The 24,412-nt window shown below is 48.9% G+C and overlaps 1 protein-coding gene across 2 annotated transcripts in view; it reads left to right on the top strand.

Annotated features, from left to right (window-relative positions):
• The window catches only part of ELFN1 (extracellular leucine rich repeat and fibronectin type III domain containing 1), a 102,414-nt gene that overhangs the window by 11,681 nt on the left and 66,321 nt on the right, over positions 1 to 24,412 (top strand). For both annotated transcript variants that reach the window (XM_088174325.1, XM_014894367.2), the window contains exon 2: positions 10,208 to 10,320. The gene's annotated coding sequence lies outside the window, so the exon portion shown is untranslated. The remainder of the gene's footprint in view (positions 1 to 10,207; positions 10,321 to 24,412) is intronic.

The raw sequence follows: 24,412 nt of genomic DNA, 5'->3' as shown, positions 1-24,412 counted from the left end.
TGTATAGCCCTTAGTTCAGCACACTCTCTTTTGCACTGGAGCTCTTATTTGTGGGGGTAAACAGAATAACGCACTTTGTTTTAATGAGGCTGGCTTGGGAATTCAGTGTGTTATTAAGTGTGTCACTTATTGATCTTGCTTTTTCTCCCTATTTATTTTGAAAAGCTGTTGTCTTTATTTTCAGCAGGTGGAATCTGAAATGTTGTTGCAAATGCTGCCTTACTTCTGTGGCTTAGATTGCAAGCAGCTCCTTGAAGCCAGGGCTTGTGGGGTCCTTGGAGGTGTTGAGTTACAGGCAACCTGTCCTGCACACAGCTTGTAAGGAGCTAGGCATGGGGACCAGATGGGAAATAACCTCCTGAGCTGGCCAGGTTTTCTGTGGCCATCTGAGAGCCCCTTATCTGTCATCAGAATATCCAGATATCCAGAGAGCTGGCAGCTGCATTCAGTGGGTAAACCTGGAAGGGAAGTGACATGCCCAGGGTTATCTGGGGTGTCAGTACCACAGCATTGCTGGGACTAGGTCCTTCAACACCTGCTTCTGCACTACCCACAAGACTTTCCTGCTTTCTTTGTCCTTAGTTTTGCAGTGCAAGGAAATTTTTGTTTAATTTTAAATGTTCTCCTAAATCTTGGTGACGGCAGATTGACGTAAGCGTGTGCTGGATCAGGGCCTGTTCTCTTATGCATATGGATGTGGACACAGCTGTAAGCGTTTTCCATCTCCAGGCTTCTGCAGGGAAGGGACAGATCTTCCCTCCCTGCCCATGGGTGTGTCCCCTCTCCCCTTGCACCAGGGGCAGCAGCACTGGGTGCCTTGGCCTCCTGTGTGAGAACATGGGGGTGAATTTGGGTAGGGTGTCTGGTTGCTTGGCTCAGTCATTGTCCATCAGCATTCCTGGTGAAGCCTCTGTGTATGTGTGCAGCCTCCTGGGACACTTGGGAGCTGGGCATGGCAGTGGGGGGAAAGCTTCTGTGCTGTGGTTACGTCTTCCTTGGATCACACAAGCTGTGAAATTCCTTCAAGCCTGATGCTCTTGAAGGTTTTGGGTGCTGTGTCAGCACATCAGCACATTACATGTTGGCCATGTCTTGTCTGCCAGCTTGCCCAGGATTTTGCTTTTGCCTGTGCTACCAGCAGCCAAAATGTGGTTGCTGCCTTGGGGTGGGAGCAGCAGCTCCTGGAAAGGGTAGCACAGACAGGCTGGGTCAGATGGCAAGGCAGGTTGTGTTCATCCCAGCTGGTCAAACACAGGCTGGCAAGTGCAGGCTCTGCATCTCTCTTCTTGTGTGACATCCCCTCAGTCACACCATGGCCCATGTGCTTGCTCAAGAGAGCACAAACTGCTTCCTCATCCCGCTGCAATATCTGCAACATCCAAGGGTCTCCATCCATTTGCCAGCATGGATTTGTGCCCAAGAAGCTCCTGAACCAACCTGGACGCAGCCTGATGAAACTGCAGGGAGAATATTGGAAGAAAAAAAGGTGGTGGAGAGAGCAAGTCAGCCCAAGTCTGTTTATGGCGATTCCATCTTATTTAAAAAGGATGGCAAATTATAAACCTTTTAAATATTTCATCTGCAGAAGAGCCCTGACTGAGTTTGTACTACATGTGCATGTGTGATGAATGAGTGGGGATGGCAGAAGGAGCAGCAGTGAGCACCAGCCCTGCCCAGGCCCATGTGCATGTGGGGGAAGTGGCTGTGCTGGTTGAAGTGTTTTATTTTAAAAGGGAATTCATATTTTATTCTTTTGTTGGTGAAAGTTATTGCTGTCTTAACAGGTTGGGTCTGATTATCTGAAGACAAGGGCCTTATCCTGCTCCTCGGTGCTTTCTGCCTGCTGGGTGCCTGGTGACTCTGGAGGATGCTCAAAATAGCCCCAAATCAGAGCTGTGCCTGCCCAACCTTGGGGAGAGTCACGAGGTCACTGGTGTAACTGGGAGGAGAATTTGTCCTTCTAGCTTTAAAAATAGCTGTGTTTTCTTTAATGGCATTTTCCTTGGGGCAGCCAGGAGCTTGCAGGAGTGCACAGCCCAGTTGAGGTGCTGCTGAGTGGGAAGGGGTGCCAGCACACCCCAGTTAATCCCATTTCTAAACCACATTTGTCTCTTAAAATGAACCAAACCAAGCTGGATTTCTTCTTCCTTCCAAAATTTTTCATTTGACTGGCTTCCTAGAGCCAGGTTGATGATATTTCCTCTATGGAAAATTCTGTCTGGTATAACTAAATAGGATTCTGTAATCTCCAGCAGCTGAAGTGTTTAGTTAGGGTGCAAGGATGGGGTTTTTTTATGCCAACTCTGTCCATCCTTACCGAAGTGCGGGGTTTCTAGCGATGAGCGATTTGGGGCTTATCTCTGGGAAGTGCCGTGAATGCCAGACCCGTGCTTACACAAGGAGAGAAATGCATGAATTTTTCCACATCAGTAGGAGCTGGAGATTTTGCTAAAGGTGTCTCCAGCTGCAAGGAGCGAGATACGGCTCTGCTGGAGAGTTCCGGAGAGGCAGAACTGAGCAGAAAATTTAAATGTGGATTTAATGCCTCAGAAAGCCATCTGTAAGGGAAGGTGCAGGTGCTGGCTGGCTCTTGGCCATGCAACAGGTCACTCAGGCTGGCTGATTGTGAGGCTGCTGAAGCACAGGCGTGGTGTTTAATCTGACTTGGGAGATGTTCATTAGGGAGCCCTGGGCTGTCGCACAGCCCAAGGCTGGTGATGTCCCTGTGAGTGCTCTCCATGCCCTGCTTGCACAGGCTCTGGCTGGATCAGCTGCTTGAGTCCCCATTTTTAAATGGAAAAGCTGCATTGAGGGTTGTCAGGGCCTGGGATGCAGATGGACAGACTGACCACAGGCAGAGCAGGGTGGTTGGAATACAGTTCCAAATTCCTGCCTCTGCCTGTGCATGCTGAAGGAAAAGCAGTAAATAAAATTTGTTTGTTGCCCTGTTAGATGGTGAGGCAATGGCTGAACCTCTTGGATGGTACTACACAGCACTTTTGTAGAGTTTCAGGGCAACTTGGTTAAACTCCAGCTCCGATGTACACAGGGCTGAGAACTGCACCTCCTCCTGCTGCTCATTCCATTTGGGCACGAGGCTGTGCTGGGCATTCTGGTGTGCCTGGGGGAGCTGTGCAGAGCAAACCCATGCTGGGAGGGAGCACCAGCTCTGCCTTGCTCAGTGTCTCAGGGCTGAGAAGCACAGCAGCGGTCGTGGTCAAACATCTGCTGTGCCCCTCGGTGCAGCAGTGCCCTGTTTGTGAATGCCCCCAGCACCCTGTGCCCCCATCCCCTTGTGCCCCCAGCCCCCTGTGCCCCCAGCCCCCTGTGCCCCCAGCCCTGCTGCTCCTGGGTGCTGCCCAGAGCATCACATCAGCCTTGCCCCTGGCCGTGCCCTCTCCTCACACCCCACCCCGGGGTTTTGTTGCCCAGCACGTAGCTGATGTCAATTTGTAAAATAATACTTCAGCATTACCCAGTGAAAACACAGACGGCATTGTACAGCTGGGAGCAACATTGATTGAAGTGATATTTAATCCAAGGAAAATACATGATACATAGTCTAGGATTCCTCGCTTATCCATCATATAATGCAGTTCATGGGGATTAAATATCCCTCCTGTAAAGTTGGTTGAGATCAGTGTTGTTATTTGTTTTGCAAATGATCCTGACAGTGATGCTGAGAGCTATTGATTACCAATGGTTCTTTAAAAATTACTATTATATTGCAAATTACAAACCTTGGGGGTATCTAGTTATATGATAATGGAAAGGCATTGGTGTGTAATGACACATGCATCATAACAAATTTGCTCTGGCTGTATAATGGAGATTGAAAGGGACATGATTTATGACCAACAGGATTAGCTGCCTGCCATGATACATCTAAGGTAACATGACAACTGTCTGGTTGTTCATTGTGGCAAGAAGTTCTGATGATTCGAACAATTTAGAAATAAAATAAGGGGGAAAAAAGCAAAATCTCCTCTACCTTTTCATTTAAAATATGTAAACCACTCTTCTAATTAATAAATAGCAAAAATCCCTCCATCACTCTCCCAGGAACATCCACAAAGCACTGCACAGATGCAAACCAAGCCTGCCAGTCCTAGTGGAACTCCTGGGTTTGCCTGGAAAGCCTTCAGAGCTTCTGGCCGTGGCTGTGATGGAAGTGCAAACAAGAGCCCTGAATCTGCTGGGAATTTCAATGCATGTGTGCCCTTGAAGCCAGTGGAGGACACTCGTGTTGAGTTGTGTGCTCTCATTCCTGATGATGAATGCCTGATAACACAACTGCTTGTCTTCCAGGCTCTCCTGGTGTTTCCCAGCTCCATAGCTGAGGACTGAATACTTGATGTGTTTGAGTGGAGCCTGAGGGCTGCCTCAGCCTCTGGTGGCTTTAGCAGTGTCACAGGAGCCTTGCCTACTTTGGGGGCAGAGCTGGGTGCTGTGACCTTGCCCTGCCATTTTAGCATGTGTTAACATGGCACTTCAGATGGGGGAAGAAAGAGGTGTGTACTTATTTAGGTATTATTCTGTATTACATCTGAAGATCCAGCTCCAGCCTCCCATGAATCCCACGAGCTCACCTGGAAGTGGGATGGAGGAAGATTGAAATAATAGAAGGTAACTTGGAGCCCATGTGCAATAGTGGTTGGTGGGAGGTGAGTGCATCCCTGAGCACGAGCAGCACTGTGCTGTTACCCATCTTATCCAGAGGAGTTATTCCCTCTGCCTGAAGTGTAAGCAGAGTCCTGGGATGAGGCTGTCAGGCTTCCTCCCAGAGTGAGGAGAAGCCAGGGCTCCTTGAGACCACACCGTAGAAGCAGTTTGTGATATAAAAATCAGTGCAGAGTAAAATTCTCCTCCTTGTGGAAGTGCTGGCCCTTGACTTGCAATAAAGCATTTATTGTGCTGTTTTCTCAGCCCAAGTCCTCTGCAGGTCACCATGTGCTGTGCCCTGTCTCTTGGGCTGTTCCTGTGTGTGCTGTGCTTCAGGGTAATCAACAGCTGCAAGAGATGCTGTTTGTTATCAGGGAATGGCCATGTGCAGAGCGGGCTTTGTTTTTCCAATAAAAATGAAATCCCAGCGTTTTGTTAGAACTTCTTATATGTGAGTCTCTGCTCGTGGAGACAGAGCCTTCCAGAGGAGCTGCAGTTTCAGGACTGTGGAGGAGGGTGAACCAGGAGGGGAGGTCACAAGGTGGGGCTCAGAAATGCTGGCACAAGAGACCTCTGGGACTCTGCAGCTCAGTTTCTTTTTTGAAGCAGAACTTTTGCCGGTAGTGACTCAGGTTGGTGTTGACTTTGTCCAGATGAGTCTTAGATCTCCTCCCAGGGTGGATATGGGTGATGGGTTGATGGGTCAGGTTCCTGCCTTCCAGGGGGAGCAGAGGTATTTGGGGGTACAGGTCATGAGTTTCATCCTCTGGCTGTGCAGACCCAGTGTGAGATCCTTTGGCAGGTCAAAAACAGGGGAGGACCTGAGCTAGGGCAGTCATAGGGGGTGGAGGAAAAGGCTGGTTTTGGCTGTTTGTTCATCTTTTTTATCACTGCCAGCCGAAGCTGGGTCAGGGTACAGAAGTGGACAGCAGATGCCCTTACCAGAGCATGCCTGACCTCTGCACAGATGTGCACAGACATGTATGTGCTTGGGAATGATGTTTTTCCACCATTACCTTTGTAGATGACCTGACCTGATGTCTGTGATCCCTCCCAGGTGAGAGAGCTCTCTTGCAGGAACTCTTTGACTGGCAAACACTTCACAGTGGCTCAGGGGAGGCTGGAGTGGGAGGAAGAGAGCCCTTGTTCCTCTCAGCTGCTCTGGGTTGGGTGGACCTAAAAGTAGCAGGTATGAATGCAACTGTCATTACCTTAATGCTTTGTATCACAGCTGGAGTGGGACATTGTCACATGTATGGATTCTGGGAGGTCTTTTGATCCAGCATTGTGTCACATTTTACAACAAAAACCAGTGTAAAATGGTCGTGGTTGGAGCTGTGTCCTTCAGCCCAGTAACTGGCTGCACAAGTCACTGAGTCAGTGTGCACAGCAGCAAAACAATTCATAATTCACGAGGGACCTCTGAGTGGCACAGGGGACAGAGGGGCACACTGCACGGTGTGAATCAAGTCGGTTGGGTGAAGGTGGGGAGTCCCCCCTGTCCCCAGGACTCTCTGGGCAGAACCTGCTGTCCTTAGACCAGCATCACTGTGGCTGTGTTGTGTGAGACACAGGAGACAGGGCAGGATTTGCTCCTCCTTGGAAGAGTTTATCTGTAAAATGTGGGTACTTAAGCATTTCTAGGGTGCCTCCTGGAGTACCCCAGCCTGGACCATTGCCTGTCCTTATCTGTGTGTCGAGAAGCCCCTTCCTGCTCTGATAGCATCTCCCTTGCTGGGACAGAGTGGGGCAAAGGGAGCCTCAGGGATGATGTGGTCATGGTTTAGAGAAGTTTGTAAGGGATTAGTCACAGCTTAGGAAAACTTCCTTCCTCTCCTGTGTGCTAGTGATGTCTTTCCATTTATTTCTCTGCTGTTGTAATGAAAGTCCAAGTGCTACACAACTGCAGAGATCCTGACATTGGAGCAGCCAGCATGCACCATTTCTCTGGAAAAAAGGATCCATCCAAATGGTTCCTTTATGTCATGCTCTAATTTTGCTGCTGTTGGTTTATTTTTGTTTTTGGCTTCTTTTATTCACGGTATTCTTAAAACTTCCCTTTCAGGGCTTAACAGCTTAACCATTTCAAAATCATGCCAAGCGGAAATGTAGCATACGATTTTCTCACTAAACATTGTGCTGATCGCTCAAATGTATTCTGGATTTGTGGAAAAGCTGCAAAAAACGGGGATGAAAGAGAGTGAGAATTAGCACTCAAATGAAGAGAAAGGTCTTTGCATGATTGAGAGTACTCCTTTTCACCTTCTTGCTCTGCAGCATCCCACACTGGCATGGCTCACAGCAGGATTGGTGAGCAGGCAGGTGGTGAAGCACAGGTCTCAGTCCTGAGGCTGCTCCAGGGTTTAAACATGGATCTAAGTCCTGGCTGTTGGTCCCTGATATCTGAATTATGCCCCAGGTTCTGCTACCAGATTCCTCTCTGGGTTTCAGCAGCTCCTTCAGTCTCTTGGGCCTCCCTCTCTTCTTCACAGGAAAGGGATTATAGTGCCAAAAATAGCCTATTTTCCTAGGTGGGCCTCTTTGTGACTCTCTTCTGTGAAATACGTCCTTCTCCCTGTTCCTCCAAGTGAAATACAAAGGAGATGTGATTCACCACCAGTGCTGATATGCCAAGGCAGCAGGAAAGCTGCTGGTGTGCAAAGGATGCTTTGTACCTGCACATGTGCCCTTCTGACACACAGATTCCCTGCTGGGGCTGGTGGCTTCGTGCTCTGCTTGTCCTACTGAGCAGCTGGAGGATTCAGGGCAGAAATGGCCCTGCTCCTGGTGCTGATAGAGCACCTCTGATGGGAGCAAATGCCACTTTTGGAGGTGAGGTGGGCATTATGTGATCCTATGGACAGTCCTGTCCCATGAGAACTGATTGGACATGGGTCTGCTGTGACTTTTGTTTGGTTCTTGCTCCTGCATTTTGGAGCTGCATTTTCCCAAGGAGGAGGAGGGCAAGGGACACATTTGGAAATGCAGGCTTTCTCTTGGAACTAAAATGGGTTATCACCATCTAATGACTGCTGTGACTGCTGCTGAGCAAACCTGGGATGATCACAGGGGTGCAGACTAGCACAAGACAGGTCAGATTGGTGTTGCAGAGCTGGGAGGCTGGTTTTAGTCCTGACTTTCAAAGACAAGGAAAACAGTTATTTTTTTGCCATTTCTGGCTTTTTATGGTTGCTCACATTAGAAGATCTTTGAGGGTGCTCACTATTTGCAGAAAATGCCTGTGGGACCTTGAGCTGCAGAGCTGGGCTGTGGATCACAGCTTACAGATGCTCTGAGCTGGAATTTACTCTTTTGTTACAGCTCTCAGGCTTGTGAGGTGAAGTGAGGGACAGCTGATGATTATTAGTAGCTTTAAAATTAATATTGCTCTTTAAAACATTTAATGTTTCATTAGCAATGAGTACAATGCACGTTGGGGTGCATGCAGACCAAGAAACGCTCAGGTTCCTGCAGTGCTACAGCTTGGGCAGCTGTGAGTTCTGTGAGCAAGGGATTTTCCAAATCAGCAAAGTATGTGAGGAAGGGCTCAGTTTGATTTTCAGAAGTCTCATCTGTGTAAATCCTGGGCAGGGGATAGGCAAGCCCCTGTGCCCTGCCAGTGCTGGATGTCTTTGAAGCAGTTCCACATCCCTGCTCGCATCACAGGCCAAGAGCTGAACATGGACCCTGATTTATTTATAATGTTCCTGGGAGAAGAGGGGGGCACATGGAGGTCTCTGGACTGCAAGCAGAGGTGGAGAGGATGACCTAGGTACAAAGCACAGTGAGGGTGCAGATTGTGGGCATGAAATGAGAACACTGAGTGAGGAACCGCTGTTTGAAAAACCTCGGGGTGCAGGAGAAGGGAGTAGAGGGATTCCTCAATTTGTCTCCTTGCCTCTCCCAAGTAAATCCTTTCTGGCTGATGTGGTTGGCATATGCAGAGCATCTTGGCTTGGTGCTTCAGTGGATGGTCTCCATCTGGGGTGATAGCTCAGAGCTGGGAGGGGGGAAGCATTAGGGAGCCCAGGGGGCAAAATGTTTTGCCATGAGCTTCAAAGAACAGGAAGGAAGAACATTTTTTTCTGTTATTGTTCATATTACAGGAAATTTCCCCACTCTCTTTTCATTTAATATCCACTGGGGCAAGGGACTTTCCTAGCTCGTAGGGGAGCAAACCTGAATAAACCAGTAACAGCCATGTTGTTGAAGAGTGGCTCCACTTGAGTTGTTTTTCCACTGTTTAGATAAATAAGACAGTAAGAAGAGCTGCTGAAATAGTTGGCAGAGAAATGAATCCCCCAGGAGATGGGGGCAATGTTGTTTATTTGTGGGAGCTGCCTGTGCATGAGGGATCAGTCCTGCAGTTTTGTGGAAAGAAGGGAAACAAACATTCTCTGTTCTAGCACTGGATTCATTGCAAGGAGGTATGCCAGGGATCATTAGTGCCACAGCCACCATGATCTTTTGCTCAGATTAGTTTTCTCTTTTTAAGGCAAAAAATAAAAATAATGGCAGGTTCCCATTAGATCAGATATGGACAAAGTAATAGTGGTATCACAGAGATTGAGGTCTGCAAGATTAAAATGTGAAAGGGAGGAGAAATGATAGCTTTGGCCCTGCTTGCTGTTACAGCAGCCGTGTGAATAAATGACTCTATGCAGATAAGCAGGGCAAAAATAAAAGGGATGCTTAGGACGAGATGGAAAAAAAAAAGGGAACTAATCAGCAGATTCAACCACTGTAATAATGCAGTAAACATGGAAAATTACATTATATTAGCTCCTCTGCTTCCCCTTGTATACATTAGCCACAAAGTCATCGATAGGTGATTCCCTGTGAAGGTGCAGTGCTGCAGAATCCGGAGCTCCCTGCTCCTGGGGGAAGGTGTGAGTGATGCTAAAGGGGAAAGTTGACTTTTGAACTGCCTGAGGAAGAAGTGGCTCAAGTGGAGCTTGGAAAACTCACAGCTCACCGAGTTAAAAATCTGCTCCGAGGAAAAGGACGGCCAGTGTGTTTGTCCTCAGTGCTCAGGAAGCAGCAGGGTTCGTGCTGAGCCACAGCTTAATTGCAGTCCTGGGATGTTCCCCTGATGTGGGAGAAATTGGTCTGCTGCAGATTTTTTTAAGAAATATATATATATATATATTTCTTTTTTAACTAGTGAACTGATTTCCATTTTGTTCAATTTCTCACAAAGAATGACAAGTAGCCACTGCAGCTTTTCCCTGAGTTCAAGCAAAAGCAGCATGTAACATTATTTGCAAATTAGCTTCATCCCTCTGGCTCCCAGTTAAAGCAGGAACTGCTTGGTCCAGAGTTGCTCCCAAAATATCCATTTAAACCATGTAATGATTCTGACTCTCTCATGCATAGTAGATGAAAGACGATCCGCGATTTATTTTTGAAGCTTTGAACCCCAAACATGGTCAATCATAGAAAAAAAGATTAAAAAAGGAGGAAGTCATGATAATGCAAAGCTGGGAGAAAAGCAGCCCTACACTTCACAGTAAAATCCGTTTTCTTTGCACTTTTTTATTAACAGCTTCAACTATGATCAGCGCATAAATCTACCTGCAACACAGGATGTTGGAAAATTACCGAGAGACAGCAACGTCCTCCCTGCTGCTTGGTGAGAAAAGAAGGATGCACCTTCAGGTATGGGCTGGAAAATTGTTTCATCCTCTGTTCCCTATTTGTGTTGCACTAAGCTCGCTCGTTGTATTGATTAGAGGGGGGAAATAAGGTGTTTGCAAGAGGGGAACTTCAGAAGGGATTCTCTGAACTTACCTCAAGCCAGAGAAAAGTGTCTGCCTGGGACCTGCTCTGCACCCGAGCAGTGCAAGGCTCCTCAGGCTCCACTAGGGGTTAATGGTGGCATTTTGTCCTGTGTTTGTTGTTGTTCTTTCCCTGCCCCTGTGGAGGTTTTTGATGCTGCTCCCCTTGGTGAGAACCAGATCAGCTCTGCTCTGGGTGCTCCTGCAGCATCAGGAAGCTGAGCACATGCCCTGCCATTCCCTGCTCCCAGATCACATACGGAATCGCTGCTTCCCCAGCACTTGGAAGGGATCTCTTGAAGGGCTGAGCAGGATGGAGCTGCGTTGGCTGCTGCTGCTGAGCAGCCTTTTTAGAGCTAAGCACTTCTCCTGGGTTTTCTTAATCCAGCCTCAATCCATGCACTTCAAACAGGAGCCTTGTTTTAGGGCTGTGCTGAGCACTGGAGTCTCCCAGCAAGCTGCTCTCGTGCCTAGAAGGGCCAGCCAGAAGCCAAAAAGCTGGTTTTGCTCTCTTTTGAAGAGGATGAAAATTGCTCTCCCTGAGCAGGGGAGTACGGAGGGGAGCTGTGGTTCCCAGGACAAGAAAAGGGAGGGTTGGTGACTTTCTGAACGTGGATTTTTCTGACAGTTTTCTGATGCTTTAGCCTCAACCTGGACAAGCCACTGTCCCTGAAATCCAGCATAGCAACTGGATTATAGCTGTCACATCCATCTCCCTAGGGAGAAAAAAGGGGTTTCCAGCCACAGAGGGCAGTTTAAAACATGCCAGCCTTCTCCAGCATGCTTTCCTAAATGTATGTTTTGTAGCAAACAAGGACCTAAGGGCTACTTAAATCCTGGCAACTGGTCAGCACTGTCATGTTGCAGGTTGGGGTTTCTCATTTATTTGGATGGGTTGGTTGCTTATTTTGCCACCTGTGCAAGTGGTTTGAGGAAATATAGGGAATTAGCTCATCTGTCATCTCAGTGTTTATAGATGCCTGTCCAGTGGGTGTCGTTGCTTCTAGTAAAGCTCGTTCTCTTCATCATGTCCATCACTCCTGTTTGTACTTCCCTTTCCACCACATTTGCTCCCTGCAGTGACCACTGGGGACTTGAAGTGAACAAATTGCTGTCACTGGGGCTGGCTGTCACCTGGGGCCTCTTAGAAGGTGGCAGTATTGTGAGCATTGGGGTCCCCAGCATATGACATGGGCTCCAGAGGAAGCCTGTGGTGGGACCTGATGTCCTGATATTTCTGTTGGAGTGTGTCTGTGCCAGGGGTAAATGAGGTGGATAGAGATGTGCTGGGGTCAGAATGAGCTGCAGATTTTGGGACTTGAGTCTTTGTTTCACTGATGTGTTTGATGGATGTGTTGGCCAGCACCAAGGCTTCCTCATCTGTGGGAAATCCTGGCAGCCTTAGAGAGGCAGCTTAGATTGAGTTGTGACTGCTGAGGGCTCTTGGAGTGGTGCTGGGTCCTGTCTGGATCTGGATTAGTTAAACAGGTAGTTCTGTAAGTATTTTCCAAAGATGAGGGGACAAAAAGGGGAATAGATGTTAGAAGGGGTGTGGGTGAGAGCTGCCCTCTTGATGCAGGGTGACCATTGTGCTGAGTTTTCAGCTGGATTTCCAGCTTTCTGCCACTTCTGCCTTGGCTGTGGTGCTCTGTCAGTACTTTGCACCACACTGATCTCCGCCCAGTTTTTCCTTTAGCCTCCCCTGCGTGACAGATAATGCACAAGGGCCTGACACCACGGGCCAGCAGACACCATGAAGGTGGGGTTTGCTCCCTGCAACACACTGTTCCCACCCTGCATTTCTTGGGAGAACTCTGGCATCCTGTCAGGCCACGGGGGAGATGTTTTTCACCCCTTCCCACATCCATGCATGCCTCCCTCCCTGCAGGGAAACCCGTGCTGGCACAGGACAATGTCGGATGATGCTGCACATTCAATATGAGGATGCTGCTCTAATGCAGGATGAAGGCTGAGTGTAACGCCTTTTAATGCTCCTTCTCATAATTATCCTCTTAATTACTCAATGAAATGCCCAATAAAACAAATCACTATAATTTCTATTTTATTCCCTGCCTTTTGCGGGTTATTTAAGAGTGCAGGATACATTAAGGAGGCGCTTTCTCACGAGGGAATGCTTTCCAATAGATCATACTTGCAAAATGGTTTTATGTCCCTATCCTGTGTGTTTCATCCTCATTTTCCATGCCAGTTTGCTAATTACCAGAGGCACTGGTGGCTGGGAAGCACTGCCTCCCTTGCTGCCCATCTCTGCTGCGATGAAGTCACAGCTCTGAGTTTGTGACATCCCCATGGCAACAGCCCGTGATGTCACTAGCGGGGATTACAACTTTGCAAAGCATCCAGGCACAGGCAGCCAGGCTGGAACTCTTGGGCTCTCACAAGTCTTTAAATAGCAAGGAACTAAAACGCAGGGAAGTCTTTAAGAAGGCTTTAGATTTCCCTTTTTTTTTTTTTTACCCTGAAGGAGGGGAGGCTGTTGACTGCAGGGCTGCCACCAGCAGTCCCGTCCCTTGTCCTGCAGCAAGCCCAGCTCCCTTATTGCAAACATGGGGTTTGCCTGGGCGAGCTCAGCCCTGCAGTGACCCTGGTGCAGGATTCTGTGGCCAAGGAATGATGTGTTGGGCGTCTCTCCAGTGTCCCCAACCCCATGCAACTCCCTCTTATTCTGTACTTGTTGCTGATAAAGTGAACATAAAGCAAACCCGAGGATCATTGTTCCCCACAGCTTCCCCCTGCCCATGCTTCACTCCATCTAAACTGCTGGCTCTGCTGGCTTCCTTCTGTGTTTTTTATCTAATACTCATAATATTTGCATAGTAAGACGTTGTTCATGCACAGGCAGTGAAGGAGGAAGATTCATGTGTGTGCTTCTCTAGCAACAGGAAAATCATGTATTAACCACACTTTATTTTGCACCTGGGGAGGAAATTCAGCTCTCACGGCCGGTACCACAAACTGTGCAGGGTGTTTAAACACACAGCCCCAAAACTTACACAGGGCAGCCACCTGACTGATATTTATGAACCTTATTTAAACAGCAGAAGCAAATCAAGCAGATGGAAGAGTCAATCTCTTTATTTTAGTTTTTCTAAGGTAGGAATAAAAATGATATTTCAAAGGCCAACGTGTCTCAGCTGAGCGGTGGTGGGGAAAAGCTGGAGCCACAGAACATACTGTCCTGTCTCCTGCTTCCTCAGATCATAACTTCTAAGCTGGATTCAATAGAAATAAATGTTCAGTAGTTCTGGTGGTGGCCTTTGGAAATGGAGCTAATGGAACAAGACAAAAAAAATAGTTACAACATTTTGACAAGCGCTTAAATGTTTAATGCTATGCACGGCGCAGCCCAGCCGTGGGGAGGTGGTGGGTGCACCTGCAGGGAGCTGTGCCCCTCGTTAGCACGACAGCGAGTCCTCCCACAGACACAGGAGATTAAGCAAATGCTGTTGGAGCTGTGTGGCAGTAAACAGGCCAAGGGCAGCTGTGGCTTTGGCAGCCCCACACCGTGCAGCAGGTGAAGGGCTTGGTGGCCTCACGGCAGGGATCCCCAGAGGGAGAGGAGGGTGGCCAGTTCTTGGAGAAAACAGGTGGAGGAGAATGCATAACATTACCCTGAGCTGAGACAGGGGAGATGAAGAGGCTGCAGTGATTAAATTGGATCTACTGAAATCCTTCCAAAGCAGGCTTAGGAATTAAGAGCCATCAATGTCACATTGAGGGTCACTCGCTGCAGGACACCTCCGGCCGGTGCCCAGCCTCCCCCTGTGCCTCTGTTTAGCCCCATCTGAGCCTGAGGAAACTCATCCTTTGTTTCAGAGCCCGTTTGGACATTCCCCTCTGCCACAGAACACTGAATCTCAGCGAGGAGGGCCTCTAAGAAGCCAATTTGTCTGGAGAGGAAGGATTAGATTGTGTATGGCCAGATTTGCTTTGAATTAGGATGTCATCAGGGATTTAATAACGGGGGAAGGTGGTGGGGATGGAAGGCATTGAACGGGCTGGGCTGACATTGCCTTGGTGCAGATATCTGCTGGCTGGTCCCCTGGCAGCAGCAATGATGGAGACTGAGCCCAGGAGGTGTCAGCTGGTGTCCCCTGTGTCAGGGATAGCGTGGTTTGCTCACTGAGACAATTCTTACCATGCTTGTGGGATTCAACAGGAGCCACCGTGCTGTGCTGCAGGCTGGTCATGCCTGCCTGCCCCTGGGGCTGGATCCAGCTCACCACAGTCTCACCCAGAGGAGTCACAGCTTGGAGCAAGGCTCCAGCAGCACGGCTGTGCCATGGCAGCCTGAGCACACCAGCAGCACCCCAGTCTCAGATAATATCCCCCAATACCAGCATGGGAATAGTGGTGGGACCTGCCAGAGCCAGGATGGAGCCCAGCCATGAAACTGGCAGGCATTCCTTGCCTGGGAGCGAGCTTCCAGTATGGCTTCGATGCTTTGGTCATGCAGACCTGCACTAAACCAGGTCCCCAGGTGATCTGCTGCCGCCAGTGCCGCATTTACACATATCCCCATCAGTTCTGTGAAGCAGGGCCAACTCTCCCAGCCACATACAGGCACTGAGCAGAGCCCCAGAGGGACCGTCCAGAGTGACAAACCTCTGTCTGATCCGGGACTCCTACTGAAGGGTTTTTTTTATGCCCCTCCTCCGCCTTTCTCCTTATTTTCCACAGCTGGAACGACGGGTCACAGCAGGGAGATTTTCACACATCATTAGAGCCAAGTGTCCAATTCCACACAGCCGTCAACCCCAATCAGAGCGATTTAAAAGGCAGTGCTTCCTTTAATCATCCGGGGAGCTCAGATCTGTTAGTGTGAACCGAGTGCTCCCACAAGCACGGGAGAAGCAGGGGGATGGAGCAACGGGGAGATGATGCTGAGATGAGAATTGTGGTGTTCAAAAGCAGCGGCTCCTCATCATATACATATATATATATATATATATATATGATATATAGGTATATATACATATATATGTATAGATCAGCCCCAGGGCAGACCTGGAGGGTGAGGTCCTGCCTCAGTGTCTGTCTCTTCTGGTTTTCCTCCATGGGTGATTGAGGAGGCCATGGGTTTGTGTGTGCATGAGCAGGGCCCATGGAAGGGCTGCTGAGACCTGAGCCAGGGGTGATGTATCAGAATGTTCCTAAGCAGGAGAGAGCCTCAGCACCAGCATTTGTGACTCCTGAGGTGGGAGCATCCTGTTGTGTGGGGCTCTGAGCACTGGAGGTGTCCTGGAGACCTGCAGGTGCTGTGTCCACCTGCGGCTCCACCAATTCCCACGGGACAAATGAGTGACCCAAAATCTCGGAGTGGTGTTTCACCTCTCGCTGTCCCAGCCAGCTTCCCTCACCCTGGGCACAGTGAAAATGTCTGCTGGGCTCTGTGAAATGATGCAGCTCCATGTCTGTGCCAGCAGCAGGGGACACACAGGCACAAAGTCCCTCCTTTCCAAGCAGCACCTGGAGCCTGCAGTGCTCAGCCCTGCCAGGGCCACGCTGCATTTCCCTGTGTGCAGCCACACGACCTTCTCCTGGCCTTCCCACAGCCCTGCCACAGCTCCATGCAATGCAGATTGCACGTGGATAAGGGAAGGACAAACACATGAGAAACATCACGGAATTACCAACACACCTGACTGCAGGAAGATGAATGTCCTTCCCAAAGCTCTGGCATGCGCAGTCACTTTCCAGTGTCCCCGTCTCAGAGCTTTCAGTGCTCATGATTTGTCCAAGGGCAACTTTGCAAAATGTCAACGTTTTTATCAAAATTCCCTGTGACAGGCTTCAAGTTTTAATTAAAGGAACTTGGGGGTGTATGTTTGTTTGTTTGTTTACATGAAATTAAGGTTTTTTTTCCCTAAGAAAGAAAATGTTTTTCCAAGGAAAAAATTACAGCCCCTGGTATTTTGCTACTCTGCCATGTCTTTGTGGCTAACCTGCTTTCTAAACCAACATGTGAGCCTCTCCAGCAGGAAATTTAGCAACCTGGTGGTCCTGTGTCACAGGTTCCTCTGAGAGAGCAGCACTGCCACGACTGCCCAAGGCAGCATGTACACACCACTGGCCAGATCCACACCTGCCAAGACACCCACAGCCCTGAAAACACGAACAACTGATGCTGTCGATAAAATCAGCAACTTGCAGAAAGGGTTCTGCCTTAAAATCCCTGAGAGCAGCAGCAACACAGGCTAAGGCAAGGAGAAATTTTGCCATTAGCCTCTGAAAACCTGAAAATTTCTGCTAAAGAAGCAGTCAGGTTGGTGTTTGTTTTGCCCTTGCTGCTGCAAATTGATTGGATTGATAGGAATGAAGGCAGTGGGGTAAGAGAGAGCCAGAGCAGCTTTCTGGACTTTGATTTGATCTCTGCCTTTCATGGTCTTCCCTTTTGTACTCACTCATTGCTTTTAAAAGTAACTCTTTGATGAGAGGTGGCAAAATCTCACCTAGGCAGAGCTTTTTTGGCAACAAACATTTGACTTCTGGAGCTGCCCTCATCTGTTGGGTAAACATGAAATGATCATCTTTGACTGGAACTGATCCTCCAGAGCCATGTCTTTCCACTGGGGAGAGGTATTTTCACCGATTTTCAATGTGGATTATTTCTGTGACTGACTGTAATAGTTTCTTTGGCGGTATTAGGCTGATTATGTCAGGATTTATTTTGGCGTGAGGTGATTCGACATGCTGTAGTCCTGTAACTTCCCTCTGCATGCTGAAATCCAGGGGCCCATCCCCTGCTCCCACCACAGACACAATAGGGGCGACCTCTTTGCAGCTGGACCTGTCTCCCAAGGTCAGCTTTTCCCCAGTTGCTTCGTAAATGCTGAAGGAGCAAGGTGAAGAGAACAAGTTCCCTGTGAAGGACAGGTAAAAACTCACCTAGGTGAAACATCTATGTAGAAAAACCTCCTAGAAGAGGAGGAGAGGGCAGCAGGGAAGGGATTGCAGATTCAGAGGAGCAGTGCAGGCACTGGGAGCTCCCCAGCATTAGCAGAGGGGTTAGCAGCAGAAAACACAATTGAGGATTAAATGTGGATTATGCTGCAGCAATCCTGAAACATCGGCAGTGCTGAGGCAACTAACAAAGGACTTGATTTCCTTAGGGGAAGAACTGCTGGGCCCAAAGCAGTTGTAGATAAAACTCTTCAGGAGTTGCTTGTGATGAAGTGGTGAGGCAGTGAGCCAAGGTAGCATGTTTTGGCATCTGGTACCTCCTGGAGAATTTGGCAATGCAAACTGGTGGATCTGCTCCTCAAAGCCCCATGTAATATGGGATTTTGGACATCACCATCAAACACTGTCCAGGCTCCACCAAGTATCAGAAGAAAAGGTTCACATAAACCCCTTCAGTGCTGTTCAGTAGAAATGAATGGGTAAGACTGGCTGCTGTTCTCTCTCCTTCAGCATCACTAAAATCATTCTGGACCTTGGGTTTATGGTGCACCTGGCTTGCTGGGGTTGGGAAAGGATTGGGCTCATTATTTTTGGTCTCTGCTCAGCCAAAACAAAGGCTTATGTGTAGGGACTCCTCTGGGCTGTGCAGTCAGCCAGGCTTGGGGCTTCCTTGGTTTGGTGATCTCAGCTGAACACCTCAGGGCAAACATCATCTTGTGGAGATGGAGAGATGGATGGACTAGGTCATGTTGAGGTGGCAGAGGCCATGAAACTGGACTTCCCTGCAAACCCTGCCATGCTCAACAAATGACACTGAGCAACACCGACCTCCTCAAGCTGGAGTTTGGATCACGCTCTGCTTGGGCAAAAGGAGGCACTTTGTTCACTGAGCAGACCCCTCTGGCTCCTTTCACAGGCAGGGAGGGCTGTGTGCAGGAAAGGGGATGGACCTTCTGCTCCATAACAAGGCAGCTCTTACACCTTGTCTGCAGCAACAGGGCATTTGTAGGTGCCCTGGCATGGCCTCAGGGCTGGGAGGAGCAGGGGGCTGTCTGTCTGTCTGTCCATCCTCTCCCTCCACACGAGCTGGAGTTAGCCACAGCTCCTTTTGGCAGCTCGATTCCCTGCTCCAGCAAGTGCTGGGCTAATGGGGAGGCGGCCGCAAGAGGAACACTCTGTTCAGCAGCTGCACATTCCATTAATTTAATGAGGATTTTTTTTTTTTTTTTACAAGGCAGATGGTAAAATAGCTATTTTCTGTTGTCTAATAAATACCATCAGCAAGGCAGAAAATGTGCAATCTCGCCAAGTCCTTTCTGATTCCTCGCCCTCCTGTACCAATGCATTTCCCTGTTCTCTGCTGGCAGCTGGTGGGGCTGGGAGGTGGGATGGGAGGGAGAGGTGGGACACCAAAGGCAAGTCCAAAATTGCTGGTGGGACCTGCACATTGAGACAGCAGCTTCCCCTGATTGGGCAGAGCCTCGGTGTCCTGCTGGGAGAGCTGTGCTCTGGCAGCCTCCGCCGATCCAATTCTCACTTCATCTGATTGCAGTAATAACAACTCACACAAATTTCCTGCCTCAACCTGAAATCTTCCAGCTCTGCAATGCAAATAATATAATGTGTGATGAGGAGCCCAATGATGGGGATAATAATAATAATAGTGATGAAGCCTTTATTCAATGAATGAGTGAATCAAGCAAGCAAAAATAAATGGTATTCAGGGCTTGGAAATCAATAGGAAGAGAAATCAGGAGGAAATGCAGGGGGACTTGCATCTCTGGGGGAGTGCTGTCCTTAGGAATGGCGTGAAGGAGAGATGAGCAAAGCCCTCTGAGCTGGGCACTCCTTGCCTGCCCGTGTTGCTGCTGGGCTCTCTCCTTTCCTCTCCTGTGGTTAACTTTGCCTCTGCTGAGCTCACTGCTGTGCCTGGTCCCAGCCTGCCGTGATCTCTTTGGCCCCCTTGATTTACAGCTCTCCTGGGCTCTCTGAATGTGTCTAGGCAGCTGGCATGCTACAGACCTGACCTGGGGTTGGGTAATAACTTGTCTTTTGTCCCATGCCCAGGAGGTTGGCCATAAAAAAGCTCCAGACATCAATTTTCCTCTCTACCGGGGTGGAATTGCAAAATGATGAGTTGGTCTTTGCCCTCATTTATCTCTTTTTTCCTTCTCCTCCTCTTTTCATCTTTCTCTATTCTTCCAACACTACTGCTCATTGCTCTCTTCTTCATCCCCTTTCCACTATCTCCTCCATCATTTACCAGCCTCCCTCCCCTCTGCACATCACTGCTTCTCCTCTCTCCCTTTTGCCCCCTTCTGCCTCATTTTTTCTGTGTATTTCCTTCCCATCTCAAAACTTTCATGATTTTTCTTGCTGTGCATAGCAGTTTGATATCTATACCTGTAATAGCCTGCTAATACAGTAATTCCACAAGAGACCCTTGGCAGGTAGTAAAACTCACCTTTTAACTTGGCTTCCTCTTTATCAGGGATTCATTTCAGACAGGATTTGTGTGTGCACAGCTCTGCCACTCTCTGTTATTTAAAAAAAAAAAGGCTTAATTCCTGCAACAGGTGAATACATTTCACAGTTCTGGTGAGCAGGATCTATTCTCCACTTCCTGCAGGTACATGGGTGATTTAATCATCTAACATGGTGCTTCTCTTTGCCCAGTGTGTGTTTAAGCTGTGCCTTACCTGTACCTGTGCAGAGACCTCCTGGGGAATGCACCAGTGGGGCATTCCCATGAAAGCTTTGCATTGTCCAAGGGATTTTTCCACTCTCTGGAGAGATGCCATCAATTTCCAAGCTGACATCCTGCTCTCTCAGGTGACACTAGCATGGGTTGAGGTTACTGAATGCTCTGTCCCAGCACCACCAGTGCCAGTGCCTGCCCTGAGCTCACCTGTTGAAGTCTCCCGTGGCTCCTGCCTGCAGTGCTTACTCAGGTGAGGGACTGGCACAGCTCCAGCCTGGCAATGCCCCTTCTCTGACCTCTGAGGACAGAATCTGCCATAAGCCTAAAGAAGAAGGACAAGCTTTTTCTGTCCTTTCCGCTCTAGCCTCTTTTGATGGTGTCTGCAGCTTTGTATTGTATTTAAATCTATGCAAATATGTTAGTGGATAAAGTATGCAGAAGGCAGACCTGGGAAATTTAATCTGACTTGCAAATACGCTGGAAGAGGCACTTGGCAAATTGAAACCAGACTTTTAATCCTTTTGCCCCAGCACCTCTAGCAGGACCTGCCCTAGAGCAGTAGGGAAATAGCTGTGTCCTAACATCCTCTCCATCTCCACTGTTGCATGGCCTTGGGGGTTATGAAGAAACCAGGGTATTCTCCTGTATTGTAAATATTGCAGCAGGACTGACCTCTCTTGGGCTCCCCAGTATCATCCAGTTTCCCTGCTGGTCCCTCAGTGTGGGTGGAAAGGGCAGCATTTGGTTTCTCTGCAGTAGTGGCTGAGGTGGTGGTGTCTTGGTGGGGAACACTGAGAGTGATGGGAACAGGCAGTGAGCAGCCCTTGGAGCTGGCAGCAGGCAGTCAGAACTGCCTGCCAGCTCCTGCTTTGGGACTGCCAACCCTCTCCCAGGTGGAGAGCCCAAATTTCATCATCTCTAGTGGGTTCCTGAGCAATGGGGCAGGAGATGGCACTGAGCAGGGAGATGTGACTTGCAAATCTTCCTGTCAGGCTGTTTTCTGGACAGCACAAATCTGGAATAATTCCCCTGACCAGGCTGCCAGCTTTATACACAGGAGATGAGGTAGGAGATAATACAGCATGTCTTGTGCCAGATATTCAAGAATTTCTAAGTACATTGCAAACAGGGAGTTACAGGGCAGCATTGCTCTTTCCATTTCACACAGGAAGGCCCTTGAAAATGGTGAGGTTTCCTGCCAAGTCACCCCAGGGACCGTATTCTCTGTTTTATATTTACAAAACTTTGGAACAATGTCTTTCTGTGCCTCTCTGACAAGAGAGGAGAAAATATTCATCTTTTTAAAGATAAAAGAACCTGATATAACAGAGGTTCTTCTCTGGACTAGTCAAACATGGTATTTTTCAATAGCAAAAGCTGGCTAGCTCCAAGCAAAGTGGGATTTTTAGCAAGCAAGGTGACCAGAGTTTGGGGAGAAGGCCTGCAGGTAGAAAGACAGATACCAAAAAATTGTAGTGAGTCGTATTTCCTTGATAACAGAGTTGTGAGATGCCCATCATGCATTGCTGAGCAGAGCTGTGGTTGCTATCTGGTCCTCCTTCCTCACCTTAATGGCCCTCACCAAAACAGCTGTGGTGGCCCAGGAGCCCTGTTTGGAGGCACAAGTGCCTGGGTGGAGCTGACCCAACAAAGTCTGTGCCTGACTTGACGTGGTGTGATGGGAACTGCTGGTTCCCCTCACTGGCACTGTCTGACCAACACTTCAGGGCATCCAGAGACTCCTCATCCTGCCAGACAGCAGCATCCAGGTTGGAAAGGCAACATTAAACAACTACAGCTGCTTGGACAGAGCTTACAGAGGTGATAGAGCCAAACTCTTCCCAAGGGCAGCAGGCAGCCTCACGGGGGGCAGAGGGCACACAGGCAGCTGGGGAGGCTCGGGCTGGGCACTTGGAAGGAGATGTGCATTGAGAATGTGGCTCAGCTCCACTACAGATGGCCAGAAAAGGCTGTGGGATCTCCATCCGTGGAGGCCTCCAGGACTCAGCCACACCAAGCCATGGCTGGTCCAGCATTGAAGACAATCTTGGAGATAACTCAGGAGGGAGCTCACTCCTGCATCTAAAGGACAGCACACTGTCACCTGCCCTTCTCTTCAGTGACATGCCTGGAAGAGACTTGCCACCCCAAACTGTTGTGCTGAGAGAAGAGCCAGGCTTGAAATGTCACCTCATTAGAGCTGATAGGTGAGATTTGTTACAGAAAAGGAGAGCTATCAGTCTTCTGGCTCCTGAGGGGACAAGCTCTTCAGCCAGAATGACTGGGGGATTGTAATGGAGTTAACTGAGATTGCCACCAGGGAGCTCAGACGTTGCCATTTAGCTGAAGAGGAGACAACATCTAGATTTGTTGGTGGAGAAAATCCCTCGAACCCCAAGAAAACAGCGTTTTCTCAAAGCAGAAGGAGGGAGCTCCTGCCACGTTGGATTCCTGCCTGCAGGCTGCATGTTTGGGGCAGTGAGTGTGGTCAGTCGAGGTTACAGCAGGTGGATCAGCCCTTTCCTTTTGTGGAGGGTGGTCCACTTGTCCAAGGTCTGCCCAGGAGATGTGATGGGCTTCCATGCAGCCAGGACTGGCATGCAGCCATCAGTGTTCCCCTTCTCTCACCAGGTGTGAAATCTTTCCTCCAAATCAGCCTCTATCATCTTGGCTGCGGTGGGAAGCTGAGGGACAGAAATCCTTTACTGGGGGCAGATTCAGGTGCAGGGGAGATTTTAGCAAACAGCTCTGAACTTCTGTGTTAAACAGCATCACCCAAGGCGGGTGGTTTTGCTGCAGATGCTCCCTCCCTGCTGCAGAGGTGCCCACCTGAGCCCTGACCCAGCCCTGGCCTGGCAGCTGCTCTGCCCTGAGGGTCCCCTCTCCAGGGGCTTTGCTTCATTAACTTCCTGATAAGTTGAGAGTTCAGTGCTGAGTCTTAAGAAATTGGCAATAACGCCAAGCCTTCATACAAGGGTAAAAATAGCCCTAATAATTTAGGCAATTAGTTAATTAGCCTCATTTACTTGAAAGCACAGAGTGGCGTGGGAAGACTTTTCTGCTGGGTTTGTTATGCTTTTCTCATTCACTTTGTTTGCTTTTCCCTTGCCATTTTCTCTGCTCCCTGTCATAGATACAGGGACCCACAACATTCCAAAGCGGTGGAATGCCAGCAGGAAAGTGAATGCCAGCCAGGACAGGATGCAGGGCAGTGCTGCAGGGAATCAGGACTGGTTCTGGTAGCCAGGTTTAATGTGTCCTATGGGGAAGTGAGTATCTTCTTTGTGATGGGCTCTAGTGGTCATGGTGGTCTTTTCCAACCTTGATGATCCTGTGATTTATTTTTTCCATGCTGTTCCTTCCTCATCCCACCTCTGATCCTTCATTTCAGGTAGAGGCTGTGGCACATTCAGGGTGTCTCACAGCTCTGTCCAGTACCTAAGGGGCAATACCCCACTGTTCACAGCATTGCTTGTTTGTTCCCAGTTAGAGAATTGCTGTCTAGTCCTTAGACTAGAACTGAGTGACAGGTGAAAAGAGGCAAGATAAAACAGGCATTTACTGGAGGGGATTGGGGTGCTGGAGTAGCACAAGGCTCAAGACTGTGCTGGTCCTTAATGTGCTGGCAGAGCAGCCTCCTGCTGTTGGCCTGTACTTGCCAGCCCCAGGGCTACTGCATCCCTTGGGCCTCCCTGCTCCCACCCAGCCCCTCTGCAGCACGTGTGGCCTCCAGTCCCAGCTGCTCAAAGCCTTTGTCAGTGCCCTTTGCGTGGCTGCACAAGCTCACCTGGCTTTTGGAGAGCTGCTGGTCAGGTCCCCTCTGTCCTCCTCTGACTCACACGAGTCCCATTCATTATTGACCTGGGGACCTGAATGAATTCTGTCTTCCTGAATTATTTCTGAAGACATTAGATCTTCTGAAATTGTTCATCTTCCCCAGAAATGACAGCTTGCAGGCACCTGGGAATAAATGGTGCCTTGGAACAATTTCATTGTTTCTATTCCAGGCAACAGGAATTCCTCAGATCTCAACATCAGTCCCCAAACCCTGGCGTGTTAGCATAACCTCCAGACAGCTCCGAGTTTCTTGACCCAGAAAAAGGATAGGATTTATTATGAACCCTGGGAGACCAGTGTCCTTGCAGCTTGTGTACCCTAATGGTGTGCAGCATACTGTGTGCTCCTCTGGCTGGAATTTTCTTGTCGAAACAGCTCTCTATCAGCAAATGCCACTTCCACAAAACAGGGTTATGTGTATGAAATCAAATCAATGTTGATTAATTTTCAGTTTGGAAAAGGGGCAGGGGGGGGAACCCATTAAAAATGTCAAGATGCCTTCTCCTTTTAT

The sequence above is a fragment of the Sturnus vulgaris genome, chromosome 16 (genome assembly GCF_052056855.1).
Source record: "Sturnus vulgaris isolate bStuVul1 chromosome 16, bStuVul1.hap1, whole genome shotgun sequence".
In the NCBI taxonomy this organism is placed as follows: Eukaryota; Metazoa; Chordata; class Aves; order Passeriformes; family Sturnidae; genus Sturnus; species Sturnus vulgaris.
Note: the sequence above shows the minus strand (reverse complement) of the source record. Positions and strands in the feature narration are given on the sequence as shown.